The following is a 12,018-nucleotide window of genomic DNA, read 5'->3' as shown; positions in this document are numbered from 1 at the left end:
TTATTAAAACCTCATTGTGCTTGCTTATGGCGAATATGACAAGGAGTTTTAAATGGTCATATGGCCACTCTTTAGCTTGAATACACAATGGTCATGCACATTTTATACTACATCAAGCAATTCAATACAATTTATTTGAGCATCAAGGAAAAGCTAAGGCCTTCAATAGGCTACCCAAGGCGAATATTCATGTACATGTTGAGGTCAATTTTGCACTTAATACCTCACAAAACAGCATGCATTTTACTAGTTAATGCTTTGCACATTGTGGCCCAAAACTTATAATATAGCATCAAGCACTTATATGTGTGCTAGGCGAATTGTGCTTGCAATTTCACAAGCATTCTTCCACATCTTCTTCTTTAAACCAATATATTCATCACTTACTTCATAGCCAAAACATCATGTGCAAACATATATATACAATATGAGCATGGCAATTTCAAGATGTCCATAGCCATCCAAAATACAAATTTTAACTAACATGCAAGAAGCATGAACCATGTTCATGAATGCATCATGGCGAATCTGAAAATCATGCTCCATTCAACTTCAATCATGGTTAAACACAAAAGAAAACTCAAAATCTTACTCAAGAGTAGACAATCCATCATTGCATGCATCATCATCAAGCTTCACACTTAGCATGCAATGGCTTTATCACCATAACAACTTTGGCCAAATACCATTTCCATGGCATAACAAGGATTTGAGCCATGGCTAACATGCACATCAAATTAGCAACCAAACCATGCATGAAACTCCCAACACAACCTCATACATACCTTAATCTTGATGTAAACTTAGCCAAATCTCCTTCTAGGTCTCTTCCAACCCAAGCATGAAGCAAAAATCCTCCCCCTTTTCCCTTAGTATTTTCGGCCAAGAAGATGAGAAAGGATGAACAAATTTTTCTTTTCTTTCCTTAGGGCATTCGGCCAAGCCTATGGAGAAGAATGAACACTTTTTTTTTTTTTTCATACTCTTATTTTATCATTTCTAACATCATCCATTAGTAAAACATGTTGGGAACATGTTTCCCCTTGCCCATAATTTGTCATGGCCAGCCATCCACCTTAGGGAATGGGATAATTGACATGCAACTCCATTTATTTCACTTCATGCATTATTAGGCCACTTAAAAATACACCTATCACATTTTCAAGTCCTAGCACATGGGTCCTTTCTTATAAATTAGCACCTAATTAATAAAAATCGAGACACGAAATATTTACGCATACCAATTCCACATACAATAAGCACGGAATATAACACTTAATTATTCTTGTGACTCGGTTTCGTGGTCCCGAAACCACTCTCCGACTAGGGTCACATTAGGGGTGTCATAGTGTGCCTCAATATCTCTATAAACACCTATTATCTATCTTAGCTTTATCTTTATATTTTGAAATTACTTTTTATTTCCTATTTATACTATTTTATCTTGAATTTTTACAATTTTCAATTCAGTTATAAAGAGCTCCAAAGATCATCATCGCATAGGAACTAAAAACTCCACCAGGAAAGGTTCTCCACGACTGCCATGTCCTGTTTGACCACGACCATAGCTACCACTAGATATAATATTCTTTTAGCGCAAGACTTATGGACTAATGAACCTCTACCACTACTGAAGTATCCTCCTCCACTCTCACACCGATTATTCTCCAAAACTCTAGTTCAAGGAATTCATTCATCATTCAGGAAGTTTCACTTCTCTCCCTATCTTATGATTATCAATTTATCTTTTTCAATATATATACCTTTGTACATTGAGGGCAATGTACATCTTAAGTGTGGGGGGTCTTTTATATCATCATTAGAAATACCTGAATTATGTCTTATTCTCACGTAAATCACTCATATCACTATTAGAATGAATTGTAATTATCTTATGATTTTTTATTGATATGTCTTGAATTAAAACTTAGGCATTCATGCATTGATTGTTTAAACTTTAAGATATTAAAGAATCAAGTATGATAAGTTTACTTTTGAATTTAAAATTTTATAGGTTGTTTCTCCCAAGTTTAGGTATTATCTTGAGTTGAAATTCACAGGTTTAAACATCAAAAAGCCGTAATTTTTCTGAGATTTTGAGCCATTAGAGCATCTACTATTTCTTTCATGCTCACTTTTATTGTTGCTTTGAGTGTGTCAGTATTGAATTGTTATTCTAGAACTTGCTTGACTATGCATGTCAAGACCACACCATTTGATTTGATATGTCAAAATGCTAAAGGCACTTAGGTTTAACCTACTCACTCCAAAAAAGCCTACCTTCATAATTAACCCTTAGTAAACCCCTTTGAGCCTAACAAGCCATTAATTGATTTACCCTCAATATTAACCCATAAACCATTATTGTTGAAATCCCCTAATTTGATCCCTATTTTCGTCGAGATTTGATTTGAACTAATTGCTTAGCTGTGATTTGCTCTTCTATGTATTTGACTTATTCTTAAAAAAAAATTCATACTTACATATTAGTAATAATTCGGTAGTGTTGAGCCGCAGTATCTAAATTCCATCTTTTGAGAAGAAGCTCACTTGTACTCAATTGATGTTTAATTACTTTTTCTAGTTAGCCAATTTTTCAATTCAATCTTGATTCTAACCTTTTCTTTCAGCTTGTGACCACAACCCCTAACCAAAGCCACGTTACAAGCCTTTAAAGACCTTTTGATTGATGTTCATTTTAATATATAGTAGTGGAGATTTGATTTTCATGCAAGCCTATGGTAATGACTTTTCATTATTGACTATTGAGTGCTTCATGTATTGTCCTTAAACACCTCGAGTGATTTGAATGAATCTTTAGTGAGGATGTGAAACTCTGTGATATTTTGAGTCGAAGGTAATTACTCAGATGAGGGGAGACACCTATGCTTTCATGATAAAATACTTAGCTTGGAATGTTTTGGAACTTTGATGTTCTTTCAGTCAAATTCTCAATATATGATTACTTATGGATTATTTTGAGATATTATTAATAGGAATTATAACTTAAGAAGAATTTATTTTGATTGTGAGTTGAGGGTTTTGCTTTAGGACAAGCAAATGCTTAAGTGTGGGGGTATTTGATAAACCGTAATTTATACATATTTTTACCCCATGCCTAATGCATTTATGGATGGTTTCTCCTTATATTATGTGAATTCGATGCTCTTAACCCTTTAATTTCATATTTTATACATAGGAGAGCATAAGAGAGTAAAAAGTGTGAGAAACGAGCCGAAAATAGAGAAAATGGACCCACATGGGAAAACAACACAGCTTTGACTTCCTCACACTGGCATGTCACACGGTCGTGTCAATTTAGCAAGATCGAAGCACAACTTACACGGATGGATCACACACCCATGCCCATTTAACAGCCTTTACGACGGCCTTCAGTAATCACACACGGATATATCACACGGGCGTGTCCCTGCCGAACCCAAGTTTAGTCCAATTCAAAAAAGGCCAATTTTGAGGGCTCTTAGGCATTCCAAAGCCTATTTAAACACTTGATGAGGCACTTAGGAATGGGATGCAGAGTAGGAAGCAAGGAATTATTCAAGGAAAGCTAATTGATCCATCTCAAGAGCCGGATTCATCATCAAGACTGGAGATCTCCCTTCAAGTTCCTTCAAGAGTTTTGAGTTTTCTTATGTTTTGTTATCTTAATGGTTTGAGATGTTTTTTTTCATAATTATGAACTAAACCCCTAAATACCTAAGGGGAATGAAACCTAAGACAGATCTTGTTATTATTATCTAAATTGTATGATAAATATTTGACTTGTTCTTAATTATGTGCTCTTAATTCTTGTTTTGATATTCCAGGATATTGATTCAAGTTAAGCTCTTATTCAGAGGAGGAATAGACCCTGTCTAAGTGTAAATTTGTCATAATTAAGCGGAGTTAATTGCGCGCCTAGAGATAGGGTGACAAGATTTTGCCAGATTAGGGTGAAACCTAATAAGAGAATCCATAGATTGAGTTAATGCAATTCTAGGGTGTTAATTAGAAAGAGATTTCAATTATTCAACCTAGGGTTAGACATTATTAGTCTCGAGAGAGATAATAATATAACTTAGGGATTTCTACGGATCAAGTCAAATGAATAAATCGTATGATTCAGAGTCAAATAACAAGTGAATTCTAGGTGGATTTGTCCTTAGGTATTGTCTCAATCAATCGAATTTTCCCAATAGTATTTTCCCAAGTTTTTCTTTCTGTGCATTCTTAGTTACTAATTAGTTTAGACAACCAAACGTCTTAAATTTTAGGCTAGATAATAAAAAGGAAGTAAATACTAGTACTCGTAGTTCCTTTGGGTTCGACAATCCGGTCTTGCTGAACTATACTACTATTCGATAGGTACACTTGCTTTAATCGTGATAATGAGTTAGTCTCAAGAATGTTTCATTTATAAATCTTTAAAACCTGTTACGAATATCATGCATCATTGCCATGTTCTTGAGTTCAAAGGTAGCAGGGAGATCTACCACTGGTAGAATGTGAGTATAATAACAACTATCAATCCAGTATTAAAATGGCATTGTTTAAAGCTATATACGAAAGAAAATGTAGAACACCATTGTATTGGTTAGAGTTGAGTGAATCCAAGCTAGTTGGTATAGACTTGATTTGTGAGATTGAATACAAAGTCCATGTAATACAGGATTGTTTAAAGGCATCATCAGATCGTCAGAAGTCATATGTTGATTTAAAACGAAAAGATATGGAGTTTTTTTGTTAGGCATCGAGTATTCTTAAAAATCTCACCATGGAAGAAGGTGTTTCATTTCAACAAAAAGGGAAAGTTAAGCCCGAGGTTTATCGAGTCGTATGATATCATTGAAAGAGTCGGTCCTATAGCTTACAGATTAGCTCTAACCACAGAACTTGAAAAGATTCATAATTTTTTTCATGTTTCGATTTTGAAGCGATATAGATTAGATATTTCACATATCATTGCTCCTTGTGAGGTGGAGATTTAGCCTGATCTGTCATATTCTAAAGAAATGATCAAAATTTTAGCACGTGAGGTAAAGGAACTCCGAAACAAAAAAGTACTGTTGGTTAAAGTCTTATGGAATTGTTATAGAGTTGAAAGAGGCTATGTAGGGGATAGAAGAATTGATGAGGTCACAGTAATCGAATCTATTCACTTGTAAGGAATTTTAGGGACGATATTTCCTAAGGGAGGAAGAGTTGTAACAGCCCGTTTTTAGAGGACCATAATCCTTACAAGTAAATTATTATTTTATTATTTATTTAATGCCTACGAGATTATATTAAGGTCGTGTAAATGTTTCGTTAAGAAATTTTTGAGTTTAAATAGTTAATTAGTTGAAAAGGACTAAATCGTAAAAAAGTGTAAAAGTTGAATTCTATTAGTTAAAAGGGCTAAATGGCTATGGAAAGGAAAGCTAATGGACTAAGATAGTAATTATACCATTTAAAGTGTTAGGGGATAGTTATGGACAGGGTTTTATTAAAAATATTTATTAGTAATAACAGTAAAATGGTAAAATAGTAAACAAGCATAAAACCAAATAAGCTAAAAACATCATCTTTTTCATTTTTGTTTTCTTCAAAACTGATTCTTCATGGAAGCTTAGCTGGGGTTTTATTCAAGCTTTATTTCTACCTTGCATGGTATGTATTCAGGCCCCGTTTTTAATGATTTTTATGTTTTTGAGTTTGTTTTAACTTAATCTAGCTAGCTCGGGGGTTAATTTACAAAATTGTTAAAGATTGATGGACTTTCTATGGATGATCTTGAATGTGTTTTGAAGTATTTGATGGATTATTAATATGTGTTTTGAAGTATTTGATGGATTATTAATCTTAGTTGTTAAATAAATATGTTTTTTTAAATGATTTTGATGAATTTTTGAAATAAGGATTAAATTGTTAAAAGTATAAATCTGAAATGTTGGTAATAATGGGCTGATTTGAGGACCCTTTTAACATTGGTTAAATTGGATTTTGGTTCAAATGGTTAAATTTCAAGTTATGAGCTTTAGGAATAAATTGTGAAACCTTAATATGTTAGGGGCAATGTAACACCCCATACTCGAGACCGTTGCCAGAGTCGAACACGAGGTGTTAACGGGCTTAATTCAATACTTAAACAGCTCATACAATTTGTTTTAAAATTTTCTAGACAAGCTAGCTAACTGCGTCACAGTCGCTTTAAAAATCATATCTTGAGTCACGAAACTCAAAATCCAATTCTGTAAATTTTTCCTGAAACTAGACTCATATATATATATCTGATAAAATTTTTGTAAAATTTTTGGTCAGGCCAATTAGTACTGTTTATTAGTTAAAGTCTCCCCTGTTTCAGGGTTTGACTACTCTGACCTCTATGCATTACGAATCAGATATCTCCCTGTACAGGGCTTCAATGCCTATTACGTTTGTCTCTAATAAAACTAGACTTGATAATGAGTCTGTACATATAAAGCATGACTTCTAATTATCTTTGTAAAATTTATGGTGAATTTACAAAGTCAGAACAGGGGATCCAGAAATTGCTCTGGCCCTGTTTCACAAAAACTTAATCATCTCATAAAATATAGCTCATATAGCTGTTTCGTTTCTTCCATATGAAAACAGACTCATCAAGCTTCGATTACATAATTTATTCATTATTTAATTCCATTTATACTATTTTTAGTGATTTTTCAAATTCACCTTACTACTGCTGTCTGAATCTATTTTTTTGGTAAATTTTACCTATTTCATGGTTTCCATGGATTAACTAGTAATTTGACATACATAACACCAAATATGATCATGATTAGCCATTCCAATCGCTAATCATTACCAAGCATTTCCATACTACTCAATAACCATATCATAAGTGTAACACCAAAAATGTTCAGCCATGACATACGGCATAATAATCAAATAGACTTAGACTATTACTCAACCAAAACCGAATTTGAACCTAAGATTAAAGTCATTTTCAATGCATGAAATGCTTACCACAAACATCATCCATTCGTAGTACTGATCACTTTAACTAAAATGAATTTAAACCACTATCAATCATAACCAAATTATCAAGACCAAACTTACTAAACCTTATAACTAAGCACCCATAAGACCAAATCCAAACTTAACATTTAAGCCATATTCGCATGGCTAAAAGTATACATATCAAAGTTCAAACAAAACATAATAGCCTATACATGCGAAATGTTCTCTTAGACCAACTAAGAAGAAGGTACCAAAAGTTGCAAGCTGGTGTGATGACTTCGACGATGGTCCCGAGCACACAAAATGGGTCAAAGAAACCTAAATAAGTAACAAGTAAACACACCAAATGAGTATATAACTCAGTAAGTCATAAGCATTACACTACCGTCCATTAATAAAAGATCATAAGAGAAAACAAATAATGCAAGATCAATTACTCCATCCATACCGAACTATGCTATAATTTCTTAGATTTTTGGTTCAATCTCATGCCAAGTCCTACAATCAAATCGAATACCAAAACAACCCAATTGATTTAGATTCATTTCCTCACAGCATGGAACAATGATGCACTAGGTAAATTTATACATACACATCACATGTCTCAAATTCGATATTTTAGTTAATAGTTCTATCACTTAGTTCTTTCATGCACCTTTTATATTATCAACCGTATTTGCACACATAGTGCTAATTACACTCGCACACATAGTGCCATAGTATACCGCACACATAGTGCATTGGATTTTCTCTCATACTTCAACATCCAAATCGGCACACCTAGTGCCACTTAATTCCGCACACATAGTGCCATATGTCAGCTCATTATGATAAGGCAATTTACTTAATTCAAATAGCACATATGGTTACATTAATAAATAGGAAAATCACTCCAAAAGAATACCTAACAAAAGGAATTCTTTTATGATTCACTAATATTATTTATATACAGGCTAATCAACCTTACAAAAATGCTTAAGGACTTACCTTAGGTCGGATGAAGTGATTCCCAATCAACTACTCAATATTCTTTGCTTTGCCTTTGCTTGATTCCCCTCCTTTGGATTCTTGAGCTTGATTAAATAAATAAGTTTAGTAATTTAATTTACCTTGCAAGATACCTATATATATATATATAAATTTAATAATTCCATTTTTTTTACAATCATCCTTGTTCAAGACATCCAAGTCTCAACTAATGTTCATATTATATCTCAAAGCCGAATGTATTATCCCTTCCAAAATAATATTATGCCAAATATGATTACATTCAAATATACATAATTATGAATCAAACTCAACTTTGTAAACCAACCTCCTCATTTGGTCGATTGTATAGAATCAAAGAAATTTCACCAATGTGCATACTATATAGCCGAATATGCAAGATCAATCTAACATCACCTATGTACTAAATTTTAAATGCCGAATATACAATTTCGATGCAATATCATTTTTTTTTCATTCCATTTAAGCACATAGTTCCTCCACATAATAATTTGGCCTAATGTTTCTACTACCAAAAACTCCACATCTATCCATAATATCATACCAAGGTTCATATATCTATTAGCTATTTCATTAGTCATCTTTCTAATATTCCATTCCAAAGCATCAAACACTATCCTCTTAACATCTAACCATCACATTCGAATGCCCATTTTTTTTTCACCAAATAGAGAAATCAACCTATGGGTTATAATATGGATTTGTCTATTAACTTTTAACAAAATTTAATGAAAAATAACATGCAATCTTACCTTGATTAATCCCTTAAGTTGACCGAATGTTTTTTAACCATTTTTCTTTCCTTCTTCCTTTATGTTCGATTTTGCAAGGAGAAGATGACATTCTCCCACCTTCCATTTCTTATTAATTTATTTTTCTATTTAGATTATTTTATCATTTACCATTATAAAATTGTATTTAACTTGACTTAATTGAGAATCATCATCACATGGCCTGCCACTTCATGAATTAAGGGCATTTTGACATGCAAATCCATACTTTCTCACCTTATTATTATTTAATCCTTTCAATTTATCTATCATCTTTTCTAAATTTCTCAACTAAGTCCTTTCATGAAAATCCACATTCCTAAGGCTAATTTTAAACCTTTATTATTTCCACACATACACTACCACATTTAATATATGCAATTAAAATTAAAATAAATTTTTGTGACTCGGTTTTGTGGTCCCAAAACCACATTCCGACTAGGGTCTGATTAAGACTGTCTTAGCTCTCCCCCACATAAGGAATTTTCGTCCCTGAAAATTGTACCAGCGAATAAGTTAGGATATCGATCCTTCATAGTGTTTTCAAGTTCCCAAGTAGCTTCTTCGACCCCATGTTTAAGCCACAAATGAGATTTTCTTATTTCGTAGTTCCTTTACCTCACGAGCCAAAATACGAACTGGTTCTTCTTCGTAACACAAATCATATCGAATTTCAACCTCTGATGGATTAATTATATGCGATGGATCGGATCTATAACGTCGAAGCATCGAAACATGAAAAACGTTATGAATCTTTTCAAGTTCAGGGGGCAAAATCAATCGGTATGCAACTGGCCCAATTCGTTCAGATATTTCATACGGCCCGATGAACCTCGGACTCAATTTACCCTTATGGCCAAATCTGAGCATTTTTTTCCAATGTGAGACTTTAAGAAACACTTTGTCTCCAACCTGATATTCAATGTCTTTTCTTTTTAAATCCGCATACGACTTCTGACGATCCGAAGCTGCTTTCAAACTTTCACGGATCACTTTTACTTTCCGCTCAGCATTTTTAATCAAATCAACCCCGAAGATTTTACTTTCACTAAGTTCGGTCCAAAACAATGGTGTACGGCATTTACGACCGTACAAAGCCTCATAAGGTGCCATTTTAATGCTTGATTGAAAACTGTTGTTGTAAGTGAATTCAATCAAAGGCAAATACCTTTCCCATGAACCACAAAACTCCAAGATACAACATCTCAACATGTCCTCGAGTATCTGAATTATCCGCTCGGATTGACCATCAGTCTGGGGATGAAAAGTGGTGCTAAAATGCAACTTGGTACCCAATGCTTCTTGCAATTTCTTCCAAAATCGTGATGTGAATCTCGGGTCTCTATCTGACACAATAGAAACAGGTACTCCATGTAATCGAACAATTTGGGAGGCATATAATTCTGCCAATTTATCGAGCGAGAAATTTGTATGGACAGGGATAAACTGGGCAGATTTTGTCAATCTAACAGCAATAACCCAAATTGAGTCTTTCTTACCATGCGTCAATGGTAAACCAGATACAAAATCCATCGTGACTCGATCCCATTTCCATTCGGGTATCATGATCGGCTGAAGTAACCCTGAAGGCACTTGATGTTCCGCTTTCACTTGTTGACATATCAAACACTTCGAAACAAAGTCAGAAATGTCTCATTTCATACCAACCCACCAAAACTGACGTTTTAGATCGTTGTACATTTTCGTACTACCCGGGTGGATTGACATGCGGCTACTATGAGCCTCGCTTAAAATCAAAGAAATAAGTTCTAAATTTCTTCGAACACACAGTCGACTTCTGAACCTCAAACAATCGTCATCATCAATTTTAAACTCTGATTCCACATTTGAAACACATTCAACTCGTTTAGCAACCAATTCATCGTCGACTTTTTGGGATTCACGTATTTGATGAATCAATAATGGTTTGGCCTTTAATTCTGCTACCAACACATTATCGGGTGAAACGAACAGGTGTACATTCATTGCTCGCAAAACAAACAGTGATTTACGACTTAAGGCATCGGCAACCACGTTAGCCTTTCCCAGGTGATAGTCGATGACAAGCTCATAATCTTTCAACAACTCGAGCCAACGTCTTTGCCGCAAATTCAAATCTCTTTGAGTCATCAAGTATTTGAGGCTTTTATGATCCGAATATATATGACACCTCTCTCCAAACAAGTAGTGTCGCCAAATTTTCAAAGCGAAAACAATGGCAGCTAATTCAAGATCATGGGTTGGATAGTTTTTCTCATGTGGTTTCAATTGTCTCGACACGTAGCTACTACTCGACCTTCTTGCATCAACACGCAACCCACCCAAGCAAAGATGCATCCTTGTAAATGACAAACTCTTTCTTGGATTCAGTTGCACAAGCACTGGAGCTTCGATCAAATAAGTTTTCAACCGATCGAAACTTTTTCGACATTTTTCGACCATTCAAACCTAACATCTTTTCAAGTAGTCTCGTTATTGGTGTGGCTATCATCGAGAAACCCTTTACAAACCGTCTGTAGTAACCAGCAACCCCCAAAAAACTCCTAACTTCAGTAACATTCCTCGGAGGCTTCCAATCAATTATGGCTGAAATTTTGTTCAGATCAACTCGAATACCCGATGCGGATACCACATGTCCCAAAAAGCTAACTTCTTTCAACCAGAACTCACATTTACTGAATTTCGCATATAACTGCTTGTCTCGTAAAATCTGTAATACCAATTTCAGGTGTTCAGTAAGTTCAGATCCATCGTGCGAATAAATCAAGATGTCATCTATAAACACCACCACAAACCGATCCAAATACTATCTAAAGATTCGATTCATCAAGTCCATAAATACCGCAAGGGCATTAGTGAGCCCAAACGGCATCACTAAGAACTCGTAGTGGCCATATCTCGTTCTGAAGGCAGTTTTAGGTATGTCTGATTCTCGAACAAGCAACTGATAGTAACCCGATCTCAAATCTATCTTTGAAAATACTGAGGCTCCCTTTAGCTGATCAAACAAATCATCAATACGTGGTAACGGATATTTATTCTTTATTGTCACTTTGTTCAATTGACGATAGTCGATGCACATTCTCATGGTTCCGTCTTTTTTTTTCACAAACAATACTGGTGCACCCCAAGGTGAGAAACTCGATCGAGCGAAACCTCTATCCGTCAACTCTTGCAATTGATTTTTCAATTCCTTTAATTCCATTGGTGCCATACGATATGGAGCTATCGAAATTGGTGTGGTACCAGGTACAAGCTC

Source organism: Gossypium arboreum, chromosome 13 (genome assembly GCF_025698485.1).
Source record: "Gossypium arboreum isolate Shixiya-1 chromosome 13, ASM2569848v2, whole genome shotgun sequence".
Classification (NCBI taxonomy): Eukaryota; Viridiplantae; Streptophyta; class Magnoliopsida; order Malvales; family Malvaceae; genus Gossypium; species Gossypium arboreum.
This window is presented reverse-complemented; position numbering follows the sequence as displayed.